Here is a 27,045-nt window from a genome sequence, read left to right on the forward strand (position 1 = left end):
GCTTTCTTGGTCAAATTGTTTCACCAAAACAGCAATTCCGCAGTAACTGCTCTACGGAAATATCAGCCGTGGAAGAGGGTTCGGAAAGGTCCAATGAATGTTAAAAATCTTCGGTGTATGATAACGAAATTTGAAACCACAGGATCGTTGGCTGTTCGTCCTGGAAGAGGAAGAAAGCCCTTTTCTATAGACGCAATACAGGAGGTTTCGCTTCAGGTCGAAGAGGACGAGCTTCAAATTGCCGTGGTAGCACTAGCGTCAGGCGTGTAGCAAAGGCGTAGGATAGTCCACGTTCAACTGTCCATAAGATCATGCGAAATATCCTCCGATATTATCCGTACAAACTTTCACTTGTGCAGCGGTTGCTTCCACATAATTATGACGCTCGACTCCGATTCTCTCTGCACTTTCTAGCTCGCGTTGAGGTCGATTCAGAATGGCCTTGGAATATTCTCTGGACAAACGAAGCGCATTTACACTTGAATGGATCAGTCAATACTCACAACTGCCGCGTTTGGGAACCAGAACATCCGCACGCTATCTTAGAGGTTCCGTTGCATTCACCAAAAGTGACGGTATGGTGTGGATTTACTGCATCATTTATTCTCGGTCAATACTTATACGAAGAGTTACGTTCTACAGGTCCAGTGACATGTTCGATCACCGGGAAGCGATAAGCATTGCTGTTACAGAACGAAATTGTTCCGGTCCTGCAAGTACGTCACTGCCTTGCAGACACAATATTTATGCAAGACGGAGCTCCTCTACACATTGCAGTGTATGTTAAGAATGTTCTTAAAACACATTTTACAGAACAACTTGTCATCAGCCGCACTTCACTTCCCTAATCTATGGCCTCTCCGATCCCCGGTCCTTAATCCATGTGATTTTTGGCTTTGGGGGCATTTAAAATGCCCAATAAGTCATGACAATCCAAGAACTTTACCTAACCTTAAAAAAGCTTTTAAGGTTAAGGAGGCTTTCTCCTTAAAGAATTTCCCGCACACACATTTCGGTCAGTTGTGGAACATTCCATCTTGCGATTTCACATAGCATCTGAAAATGATGGCCATCGCGTGGAACATGTTCTATTGCAGTATTGCAGTAACAATTGTAAAAGTGTTTAAAAATTGTTAAATTGTAAACATTTCCGTAAATGTGTCATTTCTTAATAAAACGCCATCTGGTGGTGACATGTGCAACTACCCCCCCCCGAAAAAAATTTATATCACTTCATGAAGTCCTCCTCAAAATTTCACAATTTTCTGATGACCGGTTTCGCCTGTAGGCTACTTTAAGTTAGGGTCTTTTAATTATGGACGCCCTGTATATATATATCTATTGTATTTTTTAATCCGGGTTGGGGGGGGGGTAGAACCTGCAGCAGGCTACTACGCTCATCATCTGTGGATGATGGGGAGCACTCGGAGGGTTAAATTGGCATTGAGAAAGGCAAAAATAAAAAAAAAATCAATCTCCGATATCTCGGTGATATATCAGATGAATATCTTTCAGTGCAATGAAAACTGCCGAAAATCTTTCCAATTGACATTTTTTCAATTGGGAAAAAGTATTTGAGCATTCTTATTTTCATATCATTAATGTACATTACGCTATCTCACAGAGGTGCCACTGTCATGGATGAGTTTTCCCTCTCTCTCTGCTGATATTTTCCGAATTTTTTTATTTCTAATTCTTTTCGGACACACTTCACGAAATAACCCGTGTATGGCTTATTTATAATGCAATGCAATTAGTACATACTCGAAAGACAGTGTATTCAAATGCATAGTTCACTTTCGAAAGGACTTTGGTGGGGTTTCTCAACTAAGAAAAAAAGAGAGAGAAAGAAAGAGTAATCTCTCTTTTTGCTCCTTATCTTTCATCTCATTTCCCTGATCTCATAAGTGACTGAAATATACAAAAGTTTCTTCATATTTCTTAATTTAACAATTTTTTTTTTTGAATTATTTACGACGTGGAAATTCCACGGTGAGGATTTACCGCATATTTACCCCCATCCATTTATACATTATTATTATTTTTTTTTTTACTCTAATGACATTTAACCTGAAGCTTTTGAACATATTTAACACTTTATTTATTTATTTTACTTTTTTTATCTTCATTCCTAAAAAGGAAAAGAAAAAAAAAATATTTTCCGTTCAGCCTCAGCGGGAGATGAGGTTAAAACCTTCCTGAATTCATAATTTATGAGCTTACTTTGCTATTTTTATAAGAAAAATATGAGATTTGCCATTTTTCCTTCTTTTTTTTTTGTCTTTGAAGAGAAATTATTAAATATTGCAATTTTTCTAACTTTTATTTTTCTTGAATTTTTAGGAGAATTATTTGAGTAGCGAATTTTATTGAAGATTTATATGAAAACAATACGGGGTATTTTTTTTTAGGAATTTATTTTCCATTATAATACATTATTTTTTAAAAAATAAATATATAGCAAATAGAATATAATGACTTTCTTTTCCCTTAAGAATCTACTAATAAGCAATTCTTGGGAATTGAATATTAATGTGTCCAATATGATAATGATGATAGTTAATATTAAAAAGAAAAACTAATTATAATTAAATTTTCAATGTAACCAAAAAAACGATGTGTATATAAATATAGGGTATCTCATAAATTCGTTTCACAATTTCCTTGCGCTTGTTTCGTGTTCGTCCTGCCATCTAGCTTCCACTTTCTGCAGTGAAGATGGAAATGCTTGAATTTTCATGTTATGTTAGTATCGTGCTGTAGGTCCGTCTGCTGCTACTTCACCAAACACCTCTGGCCTGTTTACACCGCTTTATTTCAATTTACTGCTAGTAATAAGATCGGTTGGAAATGAAAGCGCTGTCTATTGGTGTCACCTGAAGTTCGTTAGGGAAAATATCTTATCTATATCCTATCTATATCTCGGGTTCGAACCCGGGACTGTGATAGCAACCTTCACGGTGGTAAACGAGCATCTTACCATCACGCTACTCGGGCGAAGTCTGCTTGCTCCCCGAGGAGAGATTTTTCAACTGGGAGACCGGCTCGCGTTATCGCCCCGAAGCTGGAAAACCGCCGAAAACCAACTTCAGCCGACCACCACTGTGCCGTCAACCGGGTTTGAACCGGAATCCTCAGAACGGGAGTCCAGCATTATACCAACATGACCGCACAGCGACTAAACATACGTACCTACTTCTCTATAAACCTGCAAAATCTACTGTCCATTGATGATATCTCCGTGCACTTTTAACTTTTTTAAATATTTTTTTCCTTATTAACTAAAGTTACTGATCCACCCCCCCCCCCCTATATTTATCATCTTAAATGTTTTGCCCTTTCATGGCAGTAGATCAATTATTCAAATCTTTCTTATAGTCTCTAATTTTGATGTTTAAAATGCAACCACGCATTGCCACAGTGATGCAACTACTAATTTTGTTTTTTTCCCTTCCCTCTCCCACCTCTTACTCAATATTTAACTGACTGTCAATCCTCTCCCCCCCCACCTACATTTATATTTGTGTTTATATATATATATATATATAGATAGACATTTTTCCCCTCTTCTCTCACACATTGTGCTTTTGTTTATATGAAAAACTCATTACCCAGTACGTGGCACTCATGTTCGCCTTGGACAACCTGTTCTTTCTATTTGTGTATGTTTGTAAATTTCTTATGTCAAATAAATAAAAATAAATAAATAAAATAACAAAAATTTAAGGAATTGGTCAATTTGAATGCTGTTTGTGGAAAAAGTTATTCTCACACGAAGGGGGAATTTTTTTTGTTTTTGGTACAAGAAAAAAAACTAGTTAAATTTTTGTCGAAACAGGGCACTGCACGGGAACGAATCGCTGAAAATATGCAAATCCGAGTCTCGTAAAAAAAGCAGGATGTATGATTAACAGTTCAGTTCTGAATTTTCCTGTTATTGGCGTATTTTTATAGTGATGTCGACATTGCTATAGACATTGCTATATATAGAGCATTACTGGTGAATTCTTTTGAATCAGCCAAGAAGAGCTGGCTGAACTTTTACGAACGTTTCGGACACAGAAGAGAATTGTTTGGGTCCAGTCACTCCTGCTGGACTGGCTTTTAGTGCCCTCCGTTGACGAAATTTGAACTATTTTTTTTTACAAAAAAATTCTGTTTGTGAGGATAATTTTTTTTGACAAACATACTAATTCCTTCAATTTTTAAACTAGGAACTGAATTTATGAGACACCCTGTACTCGGAGACAATTTCTATAGAGTTGCACCCGTTAAATGCTGGTTAGGTATTCAATAAAAAATCCGAATACACACCACATTTATAGACGAAAATATTTTACATTAGGGAAAGTATTCGAAATGCGTATTTGAAAATAATTTTTTTATGAGAAAATTGTGTTCGACACACTCACATACGCATTTCCGTAAAGAATACATTACGTTTTTTGTTCCCGATTTTTTTTTTTTGCTATATTTTTCTCTATATAACTAAACCAATACCGTAACAGAGGAAAAAAAAATAACAAACCAAAAAAAAAAAAAAATAGAAGAACCGAGACAAAGTAGCTATTAATGGATCCATTAAGCTAACTTGAAATGATTCGGTCTATGCCCAGTAGGTACAAAGTTTCGGCCTTGGAAATACATCCATTAGATGTTCCTTCTCCTCATACAAAAGTAATATAAAACAAGAAACAAAAATAAAATAAAGAGTTCCATGGTTTCAAATAACTTATTCGTTTTCTTTGAGGTCATTAGTGGAGGCTTTTTTTTTTAAAGAAAACGAAAAAATACCATCACTTATATTCTGCTGGAAGTTCTTACTTAAGTTATATTATGTATGTGGACATTTTAGAATAATGAATATCTTTTATAATTAATAGTTCGTTTCCGATAGAAACTATTAACAGCGTATAAAAATCTATTGGGGCTGACATCGTGAAATCGAAATGCAATTAAAGCATAAAGTAATTGGGTTTTTACTTCAACATTATTTTTGGTAAAAGCCTAATCATAGTCAAACCAGTAAAAAGCATACACTATGTAGCCAAACGGCTGTGTATCCATTTTGGAGTTTGAGCTATTTTTCCCGAAATTCTAGACAAATCGTTTTGAAATGCTGTTCATGTAGACTTTATGTTAGTACTCACAATTTCCAGTGAAGATTTAGTCACGAGTGCATTTAGGGGAGCGCCAGAAAATTAAATAAAAAAAATGTATTTGATCATCAGGCTGCAGATGACTGACTTGTAACTTTCATAAGAAACTTTACTATCTCTGTACAATACCTGTATGTATTTTTGTGAAAATAGCAAGTGTATTCACGAAGATATAAATGTTTTTAAAAAAATAAAAATTCCAATTTTCGTCACTTGTTTTTTTTGTTTATAACTTGCGAGGTTTTCAAGCAATTTTTACGAATACTTTGACATTATATATGAGACACTGAAAAACCTTAAATTGTGGCATTGTGGCATTCCAATATTCAATGAGATAAAAAATTTTGAGTGAATGAAAATTCCAATTAAATGTCGTGGAAATTCAGATAAATATCGATGATAGAGCAGTAATTTCGTTACTTGATGATAGTAACTGGATGGTAAGGGCCGTTCAAGTATTACGCCATCATGGGGGGGGGGGGGGTTTAGATAATGCTTACGTCATCAACCACCCTTTATTAAAATATGAGTTGGATTCAGAGGGGCAGAGCTGATGACGAAATTATGCTGACAAGGGAGGGGGGAGGGGGGTCAAAAATGGCTAAAAATTTGCTTACGTAATACTTGATTGGCCCCTAAGGGGATTTCTCATAAAATTGTTATTTTGATTATTCTCTGTCATTTGATTATTTCGAGAATATGCATACAACATTATGCGAATGAGCAAAGAGGAGTGTTTGATGTTATGCAAGAGAAATGCTTTATCATAACACACCTTTATGATATCAAAATGAACAAATTGAAGGCACTGAATAATCAAATGACAGAAAATAATCGAAATACCAATTTGTGGAAAACACCCTTACCATCCAGTTACTATCATCAAGCAACGAAATTACTGTTCTAGTAATATATATGTATATCGTATACGATATGTATTCGATTTCTAATTATATATATATGTATTATATATCTTTCTGAATCTTCAGGACATTTAACTGGAATTTTTATTAAAAAAAGTTTTATACCTCCGTGAATATATGAATGCTATTTTGAAAAAAAAAATTCGTAAAAGTATTGCATAGAGATACTAAAATATTTTGTGAAAGTTACAAGGCATTTGCTGCTTTCTATGATACAGGGTTGATCAAAAACATTTTTTTCTTGTTAAATTTTTTGATGGTCCTCAAAATGTACTCGAGATTAAATTTTCACTGGGAATTGTGAGTATTTATATAAGGTATACATGACCGAAATTTCAAAATCATTCGTTCAGTATTTGCCTAGAATTTTGAGCAAATTGCTGAACTCCAACGTGGACGCAATCTTTTGGCTGCGTATGTAATAGTTGTAATTTTCTGTATTCGATAAATACAGAAATCAAACTCAGAAAAGGAAATGTATTTTCCATAGAAAAAGGGAAAAACGTATATTTTGTACGTCGATATATTTCTAGATAATGAGCGAATATTTTTTTTTTTTTTGGACAATGATGGAATTATCATTTAACCAACATAATTTTGATTATAATAATGACTTTCTTATTTGCTTTTCACGAAGTAAAAGTTTTCATATTACTGCTTTTCCTTTCGGATATTTGAGATAATATATTTTCTGTTTGGGATAATTATTTTGTAGCATATACGTATTGGAAACATTTCTTTCATTCATACAATATTCGAAATGAATACAATTTTGTTTTCCTTACGATAGTTATTTTTCGAACAGTATGGCAATAAAGATATTTTACTCTAATAACGTTCAGCATTATTTTCACTTTCATTATTTATATTCACTTATAATAATAGAATATACGTATCAAGGAAACAGTTATTTTCCGGATATTATGCTGAGGTGAGCTCGGAAAGAAAAGTCATCACGTCTCCGCCGGGACTCGAACCCAGGCCCTCTTGCATACCGGGCAAGCATGCTACCATCTACACCACTGGAGACAAATGAATCTGCCTTCCTAATTTCAAGCACTGTGTCGTGAGGCGCTGAAGTAGAGGCATTAGTAGCCTCTCTTAACTTCAGGAAATGGCCCCCGGGTGGGACGGTAGCATGCTTGCCCGGTATGCAAGAGGGCCTGGGTTCGAGTCCCGGCGGAGACGTGATGACTTTTCTTTCCGAGCTCACCTCAGCATAATACCCGGAAAATAAGTGTTTCCTTGATATTTCTGGCTGAGAAAAAAAGCCATCTATATCTCTCTAGAATATACGTATATTTCTCATAAGTTACATATAACTGATTATGACTTGTTCTAAGCATAATCGTTTTTTTTAATGAAAAAGGGAGCCTGCGGAAATCTATAGAAATATATTAAGTCACTGATAATAAGTTTTACTAATAAGTTTTCTGTAACAACATATTGTTACAAAGATTTCAATTTTCTAAATAAAATTTTGAAAAATTGTTTGCTAATACATCAGCTCTAACTACGTAAATGACTTAGACTACCATGACTGCTATTATTACGCCATTCAGTTCAAATACACTAAAGGATTATTAATAATTATGGATTATTAATAATAAATGTGAAATTCAATGCATTATAAAAAACTTCATTGCATAATTAAAGTTCTCCTAAAACTGCAAATATATTCATGCAAAAATTATACGCTTTTATTCCGTTTTATTTTATGTGATTTTATTTTCCATGAGAGAAAAATACGTAAAAATGCAATTATTAAAATTATTTAAAATTATATTTCAGGACCATTAATTGGCAAGAAGTAATACGTATTCATTTCAAAAATTCTTAAAAAGAATTAATATAACCATTAATTTCAAATGATAACATAATCTAATTTTTGAAATGTATTCATACCATTTTTATGAATAAGTATCGCTTGAAATTATCTAGTCACAATATAAAATAAAAAAATATTATTACGAAATTAAAAACAAAATCGAATGCAATATTAAAAAAAAATTACGTATCTGTAATTAAGAGACGGAAATATGAATTGTAAACATTCTTTCTAACAACAAGAAAAAAAAAATCTATTCTAGTGAGATTAAGAATTAAATAAATTCTTTTATATATAATAATAATAACAATAAAATCCATTTTGTTAAATGAATGTTTCGTATAAATTTATCAGCTTCTTATGACGTATCACTGTTTTCCTTACACAGAAAATAAAAATCACTTTTTTTGAACACATTTTAATTTTATATTCTTGAAAACAAAATCGTAAGGAATTTTGAAAGAAGATAAAACAGTGTTAATTAAAAAAATACATACATACATCGGGGAAAAAAATATAACTACAATAAATTGCGTAGTCTCCGTAAAAAAAAAACGGTGATGAAAGAATTTATTAAAGAGTTCCGAAAAAAAATTATTTAAATTAACATGATGTTAGCATAACACTAATAGTTGGAATTCAAAAGGTTAAATTAGGGAAAAAAATTCTTATAAAATAAAAGTATTCGAAAAAACATTCAGAGATACTGGTTTTATCCAAGTACTTTTACTTACTTCTTAATTCAAGTAATTAGAAAGCAAGCAAAAAAAAAAAAATCCACTACCATGTTAATTAATGTCTGTTTCGTAAATGTCCTTAACTAGTACGAAATGCAAAGAATTTGATTTTTTATTTCATAAGTTATAATTATTCAGATGACATCTAGAGATAACAGCTAACCGAATACTCGAAACAAAGTTTTTTTTTCGATGTTTGTCTTTCATCACTGTTTTTGGAGAAGAAAAAAAAAAAAGATTATCAATTAAGATAATTACACAGAAATTAAAAGAGTCGAGAAAGGTATTATCAAGCAGACAAAAAATTATTGGAATGCGAGAGTTATGAATAAATTTGTATCGATATACTAACTTCTCAATGAAGAAGGTAATTAGGTGATATGCAGAAATTGGGAACTACTGTATAATAATAATAATACTAAAATTCTATCATTGGAATAGATGAAGGTTTGCGTGTACCCTTTCATGAAAATTCATTGAACAGGTCATATTGTATCATTTAAAAAATTCATTGAGTTATCACAAAAGTTAATTATGCCAAAAATTTATTTAAAATATTCCTTGAAAATTTCAAAATTTTCTTCAATCATTCCAAAGTTTTATTGAATGCTCAAATTTCTCTAGAAAACATCAGGTTATTTCAAAACCGCATTTAGTTGTTGTAAAAACTCTAAAATATAGCATTGAAGCAAAAATTGATTTAAAAATTCATCAAGTAAAAATTGATTTAAAAACTCAATAAGTAAAAAATTGATTTAAAAACTCAATAAGTAAAAAATTGATTTAAAAACTCAATAAGTAAAAAATTGATTTAAAAACTCAATAAGTAAAAAATTGATTTAAAAACTCAATAAGTAAAAAATTGATTTAAAAACTCAATAAGTAAAAAATTGATTTAAAAACTCAATAAGTAAAAAATTGATTTAAAAACTCAATAAGTAAAAAATTGATTTAAAAACTCAATAAGTAAAAAATTGATTTAAAAACTCAATAAGTAAAAAATTGATTTAAAAACTCAATAAGTAAAAAATTGATTGATTCATTCACTCTTATAATATATCAGTATAACTAAGTGACATTCGAATATTTTTCTTTATTTTATGTTTCAATTCGAAAAATTTTTAAAGCTCCGAAAGTTTTCCGAGAAACTCGAATTTTTTTCTAGGTTCATTAAATCGCTTCCAAAATTCCTTCAACTATTTCAAGGTTTTATTGGATGATCAAATTTCCCCAACATGCATTGAATAATTTCAAAAATTCATGGATTTTTTAATGCAAAAATTCATTGAGCCTCATTTCAATAATTCAAGTTATTTTACAAATTCATTGAATGCTAATTCGCAGATACTTGCTGTTTTTTTTGCATTGAATACTTCAATTATAAAATTCTGCAATGTTTTTCAAGTTTTCCGAAACTCATTTTCGAATGATTGAATTTTTCCTGAAATTCATCAAATGCTAAAATTTATTGCCTCAGTAAATTTAACAATTGGAAAAATACAGAATTTACGACGACTTTTAGTACTCTCAATTTATACGTATGAAATTGATTTTCTGTATATCTGTCTGTCTCTCTGCGTGTATGCATGTTCTTCATACAAATGTAAAATTTTTAATACTTCTCCGCCCAATTTCGTATGTAGACCAAACAGAACCCGACTCGGACGATAGGCTAAAAAGTTCATCAGAGCTAGGAAAATGCATCGGAAACTTTTGGGCAACAATAGTTCGATAGCCTCAACAGTGACTCACAAAAAATGCGGTTCAGATATCCTCCCTCTCATGGTAGAAATATGAATATGCAAATTTTCACTTCTTAGGTATATCAACTGGGTCGTTATTTTATTTTGCTATCTAAGTCAGAAATTCGAATGTTTAATCCATATTGAAACGCATGTTATAATGCATTTTACGGAAATAACACATGGATAGAGTAAACATTCAAACGTTATTTCGCCTGTTTTGAAAATTTGCACATTCATGCTTCTGATCATGGGGGACGATGACGACGATATGTTTATCCTTTTATAATGGTTTTTCAATTCTTCCAGTTTGTTGAAAGAAAACCAACAAAAATACTGGGTAGCACCGGCTCTTATTGCTAGTGGAAATAATAAATGAGTGAATTCTCTTACGAAATCAGTGTGATGATACCTGAGTTTGAAGTACGTTCTCACGAAACAAAACGAGTTCCACCTCTCGAGCTTCTAAAATATTCTTATATAAAAAAGCCAGATCACTTATCTTCGTACCAAAAAGATGTAGTTCGCAAAACACTGTTTTCAGTCTCATAAGATTTTTAAAGACCGTGAAATTAACCCAGAGTTATTTTTTTTCTTTCACCTTCAAGCCCCAAAATCGAACAGAGATTCATCTTATTCGAGATGATAACTAACTACTACACGCCAGATTGGACCTTAAAAATTAACGATAGAGCCGTGATATTTCGAAACGATAACTTGATACACGACGGCACGAAGGCAAATTAACGAGCGAAATGAAAAAGCATCTTTTAAAATATCCAAACCACAAGGATCGTAAAAATAAAGTTTCTTACCCCTTAGCTCTTGTTTTAACGAACCATTAAATCCCCAGGGAAGTTCCGATACGATCTTGGGGAAACACCTTCCACACGTGTATACTCGCCGGTATATTTTCTTCCCGAGTAAAGGAGCTTCTATATAGCCAAGCACTTGCTGTAACCGCAGGAGCTCATAAAACTCGCAAAATGCCGACTCTCTCTCGTGGCAAAAGTTCTAAAACCCAGGGCTCTTTACAGCTTTTCAGAATCCGAGAGAGAGAGAGAAGCAATGTGTTCACATCGCGAGCCGAAAAATCACTGAGGCTGAAATAATTGCGCATAAACAGATCTTCGAAATAAGCCTGAATATAGCTACTTTCCACGGGAAGCCTGTTAATGTCTGATAACATCTCCTACAAGCCTGGGATGGGGATACCGTACTGACTGTACTACTTACACCCTTGAGAAAGGTTGGCAAAAGGTAAAGGATGAAGATTATTGCCCCAAGGAATACCGAAAAAGTTTATACCTATAAAAAAAAAGGGTATCTTACCTTTCTTTTTTGCAAAATGAAATCTCCTGCAAGGAATTTATTACAATCATTTGAATTTATTATTTTTTATTATGATCCCAAATCATGAAAAACTGGCAGTTTTTATCCAAGACTTGATAATCCGAGAATCTCTAAATGACCTTCGGCTGAAACTTTGGCTGAATTTAATTTTTTTTATGACGATGAATCTTTTAAGAATTGATCGAAAGAAGATTATTATTTTTTTTCATTTTCGTATATAATCTATGAACCGTGTGACTCATGATTTTTTTTCTTGTATCAAATCAACAATTTTATTTAAATGCAACTGTTTTAGAGTTTATCTGATCACACATGTTTTTTTGAATTAAAAACTATAAAGTAATACCTCTAGTAGATATGGACCATAGGGAAAACTTGTATTCGTCCTACTACTACTTAAACGTACATTAGGCTGACCATATTTCCTCGAGAGAAATACGGGAAAATACGGGACACCGCCAATTATCGCCAAAAATGACGCCAAAACCAAACAATGTTGCTAAATATTGCTAAAGTTACGAAAAAATCACAATGGCGGGAAATGAAGCATTACTGCAAATTGCAGTGGATTAAAATGAATTCCACGGAAAAAAACGTTCGCCAAGAGAAATGTGGGAGATTAATATTCTCATTTATAGTTGTAATTATCATAACATAATTTATGAGTTGAAAAAATAATTTCAATCTTTGACTTCAATAAAGAATAAATATTCAAGTAGGCTTCGCGTAAAATAGGGAAAAACCGGGACACTTTCGCTAAAAAGTCGGGACGGCCAAAAAAAACCAGAAAATGCCGGGACTGTCCTGGTAAATACGGGACGTATGGTCACCCTACCGTACATGCACTTGGAAAGTTCCTCCGAGGCAGCGTTTCTCGATGTACATCTGAAGACCAGAGGGGGTTCGCGAACGTGGTACAGCTGGTTTCCAGACACACTTGACAGTTTAATTGTAGTTGGATGAAAAATTTTCCAAATGTATGTATTTTCTTCAAATAAAATATTACACCTAGAATGACGATATTCATGGAGAACAAAAAAGAAAAATTATTATCCTAAATACGGGATATCGTTAGTTACTGCCAAAAAATTTAATTTTCGACAAAATTTTGGGTTGAGTAATAAAGCACTTTTTCATACGACGGTGAACAAAAATGCATTCAAGGGAAAAAAAAGGATGATCCTGACTGGGTACTGTTAAGAAAAAAATACGGATAATTGTGATCTGAAATACTGAAAAATACGGGACATGATCAGTTGTCTCCATAAACTCAGTCATAAATCAGCAAAGTTACGTTTTCTACTGAAACGGCTGAAAAATTACTAATGAGTGGGAAAACTTTATAGCTTCTGAAACTCGCAGTGAAGTGAATTGTTAGTTAAGGAAAAAAAAAATGTTTAACCCGACGAATATGTGAAATGAACACAATATTTGCAGTCATTTTATGTTATGAAAATTTTTTTCATTCACAATTTTAGTAGACATTTGATGTATACTTTGATGAAGAAAATGGGACAATCGTAGAGTAATGGCCAAAAACACAGGGATGTCTCACGCAATACGGGACACATGGTCACGCTACTATGCTGTAAGCTGTAGTCCGTCGAGCTGTTTCAGGCATTTTACTGATCCTGAAATTCAGCCGGGTTGAGGAACGTTACTTTGGAGGGGATTTCTATCAAATCGATTTAAGCCGGAACGTGTGGTGCATGCGTGCGTAGCCCTAACATATTCCTAACGTATTAGCCTTAACGTGCTGTAAGAAATACAGCATACGTGCTTGTGTTGTGTTGAATACAATAAATACAATATATACCATACATATTATACTGGAGGTACTGCCATCTGTTTCTTTTTATGTATAGAAGTAAAAGTGGCAGATACCTGAATTTCCATGTCATGTGAGTATCGTGTTGTAGGTCTGCCTGCTCTCTGCAGACTTCGTCAAATGAGAGACCGGCTCGCGTTACGGCGATGTGAGGATACTTATTTTATCATTAATTAATCTTATTTATATTCGACTACATTTTTCAGTCCTTCTTTTCAAGGTTTTTGGTAGAATCGTCAGAGATCATGTGACATATCTAAGTCCCATTTCCTTCTTTTAGGACTTTATCGTCACGCTTAGTTTCGAAGCTACTCGAATAAGCAAAATGCAGTAAGTGACACATGTCGTAAATGGCTTCAAATCAAATTTTCGAACAGAACACACCGCAGTTTTCTTCGTCATTATTTTTAATATACATTTATGCTGAAGCCTTAAACATTATGTATAGCATCTCAGATCATATGCATCTTAAAAATTATGTATATAATCCCAGAAAATTAAATCCAAACGCTTCCACAACATACTTGACAACTGAGACTAAATGATAGAAATACAGAAAAGCACTGCGAGCTGCATATTCTCGGGTAAAACCTTATCAGACTCATAATATAAAGTTATTATTGTTTCGGTACAGACCGAGTAAGGTTCCCGTGTGTTCTCTGTTTTTTTCATCCGAAACAGAAAAATGTAAGACTCATTTTCCATTTTCGTGTAGTGTACGCAAAAAGCGTTAGCGAATATTTATGCGTCTCAGAAGAAGTGACAACCAAGAACTCTCCGGTATTTCTTGAAAAGTAAGAAAAAAGTAGACTTGGAAGGCGGAAAAGAACTTCTTTTCGTGTTTTCATATCTCGTAGGAGAAAAAAAAAGGAAAAGAAGCAAATTGTTTCTTACATCATCTTTTACCCGCGTTACTCCGCCTTGTAAGTTTTTGTTTCTTCGGGTTTCGCTGACAACGGAGACCACGGCCATGTTTCGGCTTATGTTTTCCAAATTAACTTCTTTTTTTTTTGTATGGCCAAAGACTGGCTTTTAGTTTTTTTTCCTGTACAGAGGGGACGTTTATCTTTTCTATATTAGGTAAATGCGTGCGAAACAATTTCCTTTTCTTTGCAAAAAGTTTTTGAAAGTGATAAAGCGAGATGAAATAAACGTCTTTTCTCCTATTATTATTTTCTTTTGTTGTTTGCCAACATCAGCATAATATGAACTATATATATTTATTATTGATCCATGTATTCCCACAATGTAACTTTTAATCATATTATAAATTATTCGACGAGAGATTCTTTTTCTTTTTTTAAATTAAGATTTTCTAATGTACGAAAAAAACATATTCAGAATGTCCCATTAAGTCTTGAATAGTTTAAAAAATTCATGCAAAATTGAAGGAATTTATATATTTTGATGCGGTTTGCGAAAAGTTATTCTCATGAAGGAGGATATTTTTTTTTTTTTGGTTTAGAAAAAAAAATTAGTACAATTTTTTTGTTGATATAGAGCGCTGCACGCAAATCCGGCAGTAGTGTTTGGGCCTGAACCTTTCTTAAATATATTCTGTGTCCGAAAAGCTTCTGTCGGCGATTCGTGGCTGAGGTAAAACAACTTCAATAATAGTGCTTTATCCACCAATGTCAGCGTTATAATGAAAATCTTATGTAAGCGTCAGTACCTGGAAAATTCAGAAATAAGCTGTTAATCGGACACCATGCATTTTATGGTTCATCATATTTTCAGTGATTTGTTTCCGCACTATGAGTTCGTAAATAGTTTGAAAAAAAATCATAATTATTGAAGGAATTGGTATATTTGAATGTGATTTGCGAAATAGTTATTCTCACGAAGAGTGATTTTTTTTTGTATAGGAAATGAAAATAAATTCACAATTTTATCGATAGATAGCGTGGCGGAGAAGAATCACGAAATATACAAATCAGAGTTGTATAAAATGCAGGGTTAACAGCTCATTTCTGAGTTTTCTTGTTACGGCGCTTGTATAAGGTTTTCATTATGATGTAAAAAAAAATCACTATTGGTGAAATGGTTTTCTCTCAGCCATGAATCGCCAACTCACGTTTCGGCCACAGAAGAGATTGAGGGAATCAAGGTTCCACGAAGGAATTCTGCGATTTGCTTTCACGCAGCATTTGTTATCAACAAAAATTTCAACTAATTTCTTTTTTAAGAAAAAAAATCCCCCTTTATGAGAACAACGTTTTCATTAATCGAATTAAAGTATAACAGTTCCTTCGATTTTTGACAATTTTCAAAGTATTTACGAATTTATGGGACACCCTGTATCACTTGTAAATATGAGCAATGACGCATTATATGAACAACAAAACCAAATATCCGAAGATTTTTAATTAAAAATTAGAAACCGAAAATCTATTGAATTTCCGATATTACTTCTGAATCCCATCTTCCCAGATGTTGATTTTAAATTTGCGAAGATGAGAATTTCCAATCGGACATCAATTTGAATCAGCCAGTGGAAATACAGAACGAGAGAAGAGATATTCGAGTCTCTTGAAACGTTCTTATTGGTGTAACGATTTCGTGTGGGATATAATTACCAACGAATGATATTTTTTTCATTCATGGATTTCAAAATTCTCGGATAGATGCTTTGTATCTTTCTGTTACCAGTAGTAAATCTTGATATTAAATATCAGTAGTAGAGATTATCAAGGAGGGAAAAAAAATGTCAATGATGTTTCGTTTCCGTATGAGAGAATACGTTTCTGGTCGTGGCAGCTCCATTAACGAGAGACCATTAATCAATCATTTTGGATCATTTCAATCTTTGTACTCACCGGATAAGATAAAACAGTGGTTGGTTTGATTGCAAATGCCGTATGCGCATCTGTTACTCCTTCCGAGCGATTATTATGTGGACAGGTTTTTGTTATATCGCCCCTAATGAATGATATTGTTGCAGTTATGAATGTTATTTTTTTTAACGGAGGTGGGTTGGTGTCTGATAATTATCACATAATTTCTTACGAGGATTGCAGAATTTTAAAAAAAATGGTTTGATCTTAAAAAAATGAGTTGTTAGTTTTACTCGTACTGGCTTTTTTTTCATTCAGATTTTGACATCAATGATAAATTTTGCTGATAAATGTCTTAAAGCAATCAATCACAGCACTTTCATTGCACCAATCAATGACAGTAATTACGTGTGTGGTAATATAGTAATATGATAGTATGAATGTGTGATAAATCGGTTATTATGCGTAATCGCCAATCTTTTTGATCGCCGTTAATTTGATAAATTTATCGCTTTTACCAGTGGTAATACATAATACTCAAGCGTCGTTGATAAATTTGATAAATGCTTAAAAAATTATTTTCTTTCTTGTGGGTGATTATACAGAATACCTAAGCGTAACTGGTGAAATTTGATAAACATTTGAAATTTATCGTTTTTACCGGAGATTATACCCTAGTGTTATTGATGAGTTCGACAAATATGAAGAAACGAGTCTCAGTGGGTTTTTTTTTTGATAAATATAGTCGGATCATGAACCACAACCATGAGTGGTGGTTGTGGGGTTGCAACTGTAATCAGATACAGTGCATACCCCTCTTGGCCTCGACTCTGCCCATTCGAGACAGTAATGCAACTAGTGCCATATGGTTGGTACAGCTTAGTTGTGAGAAAATTTAAATCTCTGACACCCTAGACAGGTTATTTCTTTCAAAGAAACATCCTGAGGATAAGCATAGAACTCATCAATAAACGTTTACAAGTCATTTTGTAGATAGAATATTTTTCTATATAAAAAAAGAAATTCAAGAAGTAACTAAATGCTATTCCACAATTACTAAAAATTAATTATTATATATATGGTTAATTATTATTTACACTATTTACACAGTTATTATTATCCAAAGCTAATTCCCAATGAGATAGGCATCCCCGACATCTGTGTCTGTATTATTTATTTATTTATTCAATTATTTCTCTAAGAAAACCGAAAAGAAAGCCATTAGCGTCAAACACCTTCATTACCTATCTTTTTTAAGTGGGCTAACAGTCACTAAGCATATATACAAAAACCATATTGCAATCAATTTACACATTGGTTTCAAATACAAGATACCAACACAAATATTAAAATAAACATGAAAATTTAATACTTTAAACCAGCGATTCTCAACCTTTTGTGACTCGCGGAGTGACTTTCTGGTATATAATTTCTATGACGGAGCCCCAATGGCCTATATTTTATTTATTCATCGAAGTTTGTGATTTATTTTTGTTAATAAAAAAAATATTTATAATTATTTTTTTCTTCAAATTTACTTTTTTTATTTTCCCTCGAGCGGCCGCGGATCCCCTGGGGAGTGCACACGGAGCACCGGTTGAGAACCGCTGCTTTTAACAAACTTCGTTTGAAGAAAAAGGAAATAGAAGAAAAAGGGGACTTGAAAAGGTTACAAAAAATTATTTACAGAAGCAAAATAGAATGTTAGAGCCCAGGAATATGTGGCCTTTCCATCCTCAGGAGATTCTTCGGCCCTCTAAATCTCAAAAATTGATCCTCTGGATAGGCAGAGATTTGTCTAAGGTGTTCAAAAACTCGAGTGTTCAAATTTTCGAAAACTTTCCTAGCTATCTTTTTTGTATATCCATGTATTGTATCAGTCTTAGTGTCCTTGCGCATCGATTTATTTCTGATAAACCAATTAGAATTGAGCAGATTTCGCTCGAAGCTAAAAACAAATTTGATAAATCAATGATTTGTTAAATGATATTTCATTATATCGGGACGCGATAGTAAAATTTGTTAAATGAGAGTTCGTTATATCGAGGTTTGATTGTAGAATTCGTTAAATACCAGTTTGTTTGTTTTGGGAGGTGTGGTTGTATAGGCACAAAAACGATTAAAAATTCGTTAAATTAGGGAATTTGTTAGAAAGTTGTTTGTTATAACGGGGTGCAACCGTTCAAGTTGTTAATTAGGAGTTCATTATATTGGGGTAGAATCGTAAAATTTGTTAAAGGACAGTTGCTTACGTATTAGCGTCCGAGTGGCGTGGTGGTAAGATGCTCGGTTGTTGGTTCGAACCCAAGGGAGGACATAGATAAGATATTTTTCCTAACGAACTTGAGGCGACCACCAATAGACAGCGCTTTCATTTCCAACCCATCTCATTAATGGCACTAAATTGCAATATAGCAATTTGGCCAGAGTTGGTGTTTGGTGAAGTGGTAGTGGCTTAGGTAATAATTGGACGGCCCTAATAAAGAGTCCTGTAATACTATTACAGAACAGGACACATGCTCCTCGTAAATTTGTTCTCAAGAACGCATTCAAGTTGTCAAAGTTATCTTTCTTTAGTGCTGCCAACAGCCTTCAATATTTTGTAGTGAAAATGAGAAATGCTTTGGATTTCACTTTACGTAAGCTCATGTTAAAGGTTTGCATGCTCTCTGCGGAGAGACATTTTCAAATTTGGGACCTGATCGCAATCGCGCGGTTCCCAGAAAATATCACAGGGAACTGTTTGGGATTTATTACAGTCGAATCGCGTTATAACGAACTCCAAGAGACCGGAGAAATAACTTCGTTATAACGAAATTTCGTTAGAAAGGAATTCCAGGTTTTTGCATTGTTTCCATATAAACATATCTGCGGGATTAGAAAAGTATTCGTTGAAACGAGATTTTCGCTATAACGGTATTCGTTAAAACGGGATTCGACTGAACTTAGTTTTTTTTAACGACATCTGCGCAAGTAGTAAAAATTTTACTTATGTTGAAGTTACTTTTGAGGAATAATTTATTGATTTTAGCTCGTGAACCATAACTAAGGTGGCAAAAATACTCAAAATTATATCAATTTGAGGAATAACAGCAATCACTATTTAAACTGAACTTCAAGAAAATCGTCCCTGGTTAAATTTGAATTTTTTAAAATTTCAAATTTATATGAATATTCATATTTTACTTTCTTTTTAAACATAAAAATAAGTATAATTCACTTACGTCGTCTTTTGCGCGGAATTCTAGCGAACCAAATTAGGTTCGAAGCATTGAACTGAACACGAATTTTTTTGTCCGCCCTTCCTCTCTTTGTTTCTAAGTTTCGCGCTAATTGAATTTGAGTCGACGAAAATGGAAGGCAAAAAAAAAAAGAGGACTCAAGTTAAAATTACAGCTGAGGAGGAATGAAGGCTACAGAGTCCATCTCCGCAGATAAGCATAAATTAAGCATTAAATATTTCACGACCGTATTAGAGGAAAAAAAGGAAAGCGAATTATATTCTCGCCCGTAACTAACTCTTGCTGTGAAATTCGGGCCTCTTCTTTAAATTAAGGGAAATTTGTATTCAATTACATTCAAATTTTTTTCCCCTCGGTATCCGAAATTGGATATTGAAAGGATATTCTTAATTACATTCATTGCGGACTTTCAGCTCTTTTATTTTCGAAACACATGTTGGATACTCATGAATAGCGATGGGTTGGAAACAAGAAAAGTATTTATTCATGGTGGATTTTGTACTTAATTGTGGTTTGTTTGACTCGGTGTTTCTCGGTACTGCTGAAAACAATTACAAGTTTAAATGTCTGAAACAATTTGACTGACCACTTGTGTCCCGCATTACGGGACATTCCAATAATTTTCGTTGTTCCATTTTGTTTTATACGTTTGTCCCGTTTTTTCCACGGTACTCATTCGAATTTGTAATACTGTTTACTAAAGTTGTGAATGCACAGCGTTTTCTTTATATAAATTACATATGATATAATCATGGCAAAAGTTATAAACATTCATCAATGATCAATGGTGAATAGATACAAATACAAATACAACGCCACAACAGGCAAACTGCCCAACGAGATGGCTGACTTAAGAACATCATGGATCCCCGCGCCATTTTTTGGAGGCCCTACCTACTACGGGGGGTATTATTCATCTAAGGTATTTGTTGCGTTTACGTTTCGTTCACAATGTTTTTGGAAGTTTTGATTACGATTGTACGATTATGATGGTGATTGTGCCTACTTCTGACAGTGTTTTTGATGACGATATCGATGTCGCATATTTTAACGGATTATTATTCAAAAGATCCCAGTTTACTGTATTTTTCTCAATGAAAGGTCTTCAAATCAATGGAATATTTTTTTTTCGTGAAATGCATTTCCATTTACGGCGATTTTTAGCAGCCCTTTATTTCCAGACCGTTCAGTAATTTTAGCAGTAATTAGCAAATAGCATTTAAAGCAATAGATTGCAATTTTTTGGCTAAATTTAGTGGTATGTATTATTTGGCATCGCGATTTCATGCATTATTCTTCGATGATGTGTGGTGAACCTAAATACGAAGGCCCAAGGCTGGAGCACTGTGCATGGGTAAAATCGTGATAAATGAAGATTCCGTTCATCTTGCGATATTGTCCCAGTGAATTCAACGACTAAAAACGCAAAGATCCTTAGGAACGTTAAATGAATTCAATAACGTACGATGACAAAGTACCTTTGAATGGCATAAAATTGGTAATGGAGAAAAGCAAACATCATTATATAACATCTGTTTCCTCAATATTAATGTTAACATAAGAACACTTCATTTCAGCATGTTTTGCAATCACTTTAGTTAAATACATGTCGGTCAGAATCACCGATACCGTCGTTCTAGATAGAACTTCATTTTAGCACTAAACTAAGAAACCAAGAACAATCATATTTTAGAATTTTGAGACCCTCACAAGATGGGTAAAGTCCTGAAATTTCAATAACCTGAGCTAAACCGTTCGGGTGTCAAAATATTGAGGTCGAAATGACCGCTTTCCTCGTTTTAGTGTTAAAGTCAACGGTATAAATTTGAACACGTAACTTACTTAAAAAAAACAACACAAAAACGACAAAAATAGCTATCGATTCGTATACACGAGCATTATTGTGGATACTTTACAGCTTTGAACAAAGATGCAAAACTGATCTGTTCGTTTGCGATTGTTACTGAAGACAATTAGAACAACACAAACAGAGTAAAAAAAATGCAGAAGAATTTCCGAAACTCATAAAGCGGTAACTCTTTTGAAATTAGTCGGTATACGCCAGCGTATCGGATAAAGTGATAGTTCTCACGACGTTGAGAATAATATCGGGAAGTAAAAGCGAGCATATATTTATTTGCTAGCGTGCAACAACGTGTGTTGTCTACAGCGTCGATTAATGCTGTGAGATTTCTATTCTGCTATTTTGCACGCAACGAGAACCAGCGCGAAAAGCGAAACGAATCCGGGACAAAAACGAAAAGAAATGGACGGATTGGAGTTGCAGCAGCAGCAGCAACAGCAGCTGGGTCAGATAGAGTCGTGCAGGATTTGCCTGATGGACTGCGACGTCAAAGAATTGACCGCGCCCTGTAAGTGCAGCGGATCCATGGCCTACGTCCACCGCTACTGCGTGTTGAAGTGGCTCATAACCACCAAGAAACGTCGGTGCGACATCTGCAAGGAGAAGCTCCGTTGGAGGGCCCACAACAAGCGCAATAGGAACAACCAGAAGAAGAACAAGAAGAATAAGAAGAACAAGAAGAAGAAGAAGAAGAACTGAGATCGAGATTTATCTCTCCTGAGAACTGATGGATGGACAATGTGTGTGTTCGTCTTCGCATCCTCACCTTACCGACGACGTGGCTCTGAAAAAAAAAGAAAGAAAAACGCTTATGGGCCAGACTTGTTATAGGCTGTTTTTTTCTTCAGCTCATAACGTCGAAAATTGATCTAAATGTCAATGACTATGGAATCGAATTCCACTCGTGACTTGTATGGGACACATTCACCTTATTCAAGGTGAAGCAATAAATTCCTTGAAAGACGATATTTGTTTCTATCTTAAGGCTCTGGGTCGATTAGGTCGCACGCCAGGGCTCCCCCTTGATTTTATTGCAGTCTCTCAGTTTTGTGTATATATTTATGTTTGTACAAGATGCTTTGGATCTTGTGTTTGAACGAATATTGTCAAAGGGTCCTCTGGTAGCCTAAAATAGTGCCCCTGTGAACTCCTTGTACAACAAGGGTGCCCAACGTGTGGCCCCTGAAAAGTGTTCCTGTAGATGAGTATTAATACACTCACACTACGATAAATGCCTTGGCTGACCATATTTCCCATCACGAAAAATTAGGGAAATCGGAATCCAAAAATTGTCGAAGCTAGTAAAATTGCCAATGACAGAAAAAAGTAGAAGGCAAGTTAGGTTGTTAGGTTGCACATCTGTGTAAAATGGCAATGACATTTTTAACGTGGAGACATTTTGTGGTAATCTCAAACCAGACTTTGCCGAGTACTGAGTAATTGTTATCGGAGAGGAACTTATATTTTTGAATATTGAGAGAATTGTTGTGGGAGATCTGTATAGATTTGTATAGATGTAAGACTGAATGGCTTTGGCGAATATTTGCTTCCAAAACAATTCAATACGCCAACGCTTGTTGTGGCTGTTTGCGTTCTTCGATCAATGTGTGGCTAGACATTGGAAGATCAGGAAGGGAGGCAGCTCCTTTGACTTAGGCTGTAGGCTGGAAGGTCCTGTCGACCAGCCCTCTAATAGTGAGTGAGCGACCGAGTGACTGAGTGAATGAGTGATTGAATGGATTTGTGAGTGATCGAGCGAATAAGCTAGTGAGTGTGTGAGTGGCAGTATGAGTAACCAGGTGATTGTGCCAGTGAGTGACCAAGTAATTGAACGAATGAGTGACCGAGTGATTGTACGAGTCAGTAAACATATGATTGACCTAGTGAGTCAATGGGTGACTTACCGTATGAGTAATATAGTGAGCTGGTGAGTTACTAATAGACTAAGTGATTGAGTGAGAGACTAGATGAGTAAGCGATTGAGTGAGAGACTGGACGAGTCTTCATGAATGGATTGAGTGAGTGACTGGATGAGTCTTCATGAATGGATTGAGTGAGTGACTGGATGAGTAAGCGATTGAGTGAGAGACTGGATGAGTAAGCGATTGAGTGAGAGACTGGATGAGTCTTCATGAATGGATTGAGTGACCAATTAGTGAATCAGTGAATGATCAAGTGAATGAGCGATTAAGAGAGTTAGTGACTGAATGAGTGACCGAGTAAGTGGGTGAGGGACATTATGAGTGACCGAGTAAGTGGGTGAGGGACATTATGAGTGACCGAGTAAGTGGGTGAGGGACATTATGAATGACCACCGCTGTGGTGGTTCAGTGGTCACAGTGACGGGGGCCACGGTTGGTCTGGAAGTCATAGTGGCGGACTCACAGGGGCCTGAAACTCACCATGGCTCCCGCTCTGTCCCCATAGGGGATATAAGCTGGTTACCCAGAGGGTTTTAGCCATGGTGGAAGAGCGATGCAACGCAGGGCCCGGGTCCGAACCTCATCGTCGCCACAGTCGTGGTCGGTTGATGTTGATTCTCTGTGGTTCCCAACTCAGAGGAGCGAATGCGAGCCGATCTCCCCGTTAAAAAGTTTCCGTCACAGACAACGTTACAATTATTCATTCATTACACTTCACTCATGGTTAGAAAAATTGATTGCAGATGGCAGCACTACACATGACCAGCATTACACAGCAACAAATTCACGTCAGGTTGACAACACATACACGCACTAGTTCGTTAGAAGTTCCGAAAATAAATTATAGACGATGTGCACGTGTGGGGGGGGGGGTTTAGTAGTATGAATGACCGAGCGAGTGGGGGGAGAAACCGATTGAGTGAGTTATCGAGTGAGTGAGCGATTGAGTGAATGACTCACACACTCTCTGACTTGCTCATTTGTTCACCTACTCACTCACTCGCTCATTTGCTCACCTGTTCACTCACTCGCTCATTTTCTCATCCACTCACGGTTTTCTTTTCTCCGAGTTTCGTGGCGGTGAATTTTCACTGAATTTTCTGCACACGGACTGAGAGTATTTATAACCTACGATTACTTCTGCGCATTAATTTGGTTCATTTTATTTTACCAATTTGAGCATCCACAGACACCAAACTTTACTCTTCGGTCTGGTGCATTTACAAAAAATACCCAAAATCTTTTACGCATATCGGACGAAAAAGATCGTTCAAAATCCCCTATGATTTACCCGGAAAGTGTGGAAATACGTTTGATTTCATACACATTGATAACAAACAAAACAAAAAAGAAGGTTTTTGTCCAAGGAATACACACAGTACGCACCCGGGGCCGCACCAGGTCCTCTAAAGGAAATGGCCGTTCTCTAGTGATCGTGATATTTCCGCGACAAGCCATTGCCTTTTCCTGGACGGAAAGTGAATTTTCTTGTTTCCTCTGTTTATTCGAATAAAAGAACGCATGAGCGTAGCTCTTTGCTTTGCTCTGTTGGAATGGTTTATATTTATATTTTTGAATATATATGCATTGTGTAGTTTCTTGTGTTTTCACTTTAGTGATTAGGTTTCGTTGTTTCTGCTCAGACAAGTGAATACTCTCTTATTCATGCGCATGCATTTAAATAGGGTGTATTAAAACTGTTTGATACGAATGTGATTTTCTTTCTCTTTTCTTTGGACGTGAATAGCATAAGGAAATGAGAAAAACACCCCGTAGTTTCCATTTCGTGAGATGTAACTTCAAGAAATCACAATAATATTATTTAGTTCCGCGGTTTTGTGAGATATTATATATTCAATTTTTTTTTACTCTTATTATGACAGTACATTTATCGTACGGTAAAACTTGTTAACTTGGACACCTCCATAAACTGTAAAGTTTTAAATGGAACCTACATAATACTACTACCCAGGAATGTCCACAACAGTATATCTTTATATGTTGGGCATAACTCGGATTTTAATGGAAACGCAGGTGTCCAACTCACAACACTATCTTTACACGCTGGACATTTCTCTAACTTAGATTTCAATGGAATCGATATCACAGTCGAATGACGCTGATTATTTCAAGCTAAAAGGTACGTCAAAAGTTCTTTAAAACCGAGTGAGACTAGATTTTTTTTAGTAAAAGAGTTACAAAAGTCACCGATAGATTACACTGACGCGCAATGTTTGAAGCCCTAATTATGTAAATCGAGCTGGCCGGCATAGGGTGAAGAATAAACGTGCATCCGCCCAGTTACTGACGGTCTGATTTGAGTAAATCGACTTCAAATAATGTAGGTCCTTGACCCTTCACTCATATATCGGGGTTCCGTAGATGAGACTTCAACAGATTATACTACCTTTATCATCACTCCGCCAATTAAATGCAGTAGTGTATTTAGGCCATGGTTGGTATAAAAGAATAGGGATGATGATGATTTAAGAGTCATCTCTCACCATCTCTAAGACGACGAAAGGTTTAGAAATGTGTGTGGAAGTACATCTTTATCCCGGGAGATACCAGCCTCCTCCACAGGAACTAATGGACAACATATACTGATGATAATTGATGCATAAATAAATGATGATAAACTCACAATATGATGAGTAAGATGCTGAAGATGCAACATGTTAATAGTGATGTGATTAATGTTATACGAATATGGTAATGAAGGCATACAAACTATGATGAATCAACTATTTTACTTGAGATAAATATATATAAAGAATATGTGTAGTCATGAGGTATTTATAATGACATATACAGTGAATAAATTCTGGCAGTATCAGAATGAATAAAATGTAACATATATAAAAATACTTGTCGAAGACCCGGAACATTGATTCTAAACATCTCAAAAAATTTTTTTAGGCTTTTGGAGTCTAAAAGTATCTGTGCTATTGTAATTGGAGGTTTCGCAAAGATTATCATAGTCAGAGTTGAGAAGAGAGAATCATAGCAGTTTCTGCAGAGCCTTTCGGCATAATAAATGATTTTTTCAATCTTGGTATCTCTGTGTATATGTTTATTTCTGATGAACCTGGGGAAGGGGGGACTGATAAAACTTCGAAATGTTACATTTTGGAAACGTTGAGGAGCAATAATATTCAGATTTCTAGCATACATCCAGGCAGAAGACTCGAAAAATAGAAATACGCGAGTTAAGTTATTGTTTGACATATTTAATAATTCAGAATGGTAAGTTTAGGCAAATAAACTTATATATCAAACCATCATGCCAAATTTTGTCAAAAGATTTTACGATATCGAAGAACGCGATTGCTGCAGTTGCGTCGTAAATTCTGGCTGTTTGTAAGCCAGAATTTTGTGCCAAAAGCCAGAGGCGGTTTGTAAGCCGCAACGCTTCCCTTGAGTCTTGCGCAGTTGGTACAATAAAATTTTGTTTTCGGCCACGCAGTGTATTTCTTTTCAAGAAACTTTTCCATCGCCGACCTATACAGTTAGCCAAATATATCCAGTGATTATTCGAGGACAACTAACACTTCGACAACATTAAAACTCTTCTCAGCGCTAATGACATCGAGTGATTAAGTAATGTTCCCTCGAAGGTAGAAGATTTTGAAGTCCATCAGGGTGGGACTGTCGAATTAACAGTGCAGGGATC

General features: G+C 34.9%; 1 non-coding gene across 1 annotated transcript; it reads right to left on the reverse strand.

Annotated features, from left to right (window-relative positions):
- Nucleotides 1–7,038: 7,038 nt before the first annotated feature.
- On the reverse strand, nt 7,039–7,112 carry TRNAT-GGU (transfer RNA threonine (anticodon GGU)). Its single transcript has one exon. It is a non-coding gene; the product is annotated as a tRNA-Thr (tRNA).
- Between the last annotated feature and the right edge of the window lie 19,933 nt (nt 7,113–27,045).

This window comes from Pholcus phalangioides, unplaced genomic scaffold (genome assembly GCF_987345545.1).
Source record: "Pholcus phalangioides strain wild (caught in Gottingen) unplaced genomic scaffold, Ppha-v1.0 ptg000003l_1, whole genome shotgun sequence".
NCBI classification, from domain to species: domain Eukaryota; kingdom Metazoa; phylum Arthropoda; class Arachnida; order Araneae; family Pholcidae; genus Pholcus; species Pholcus phalangioides.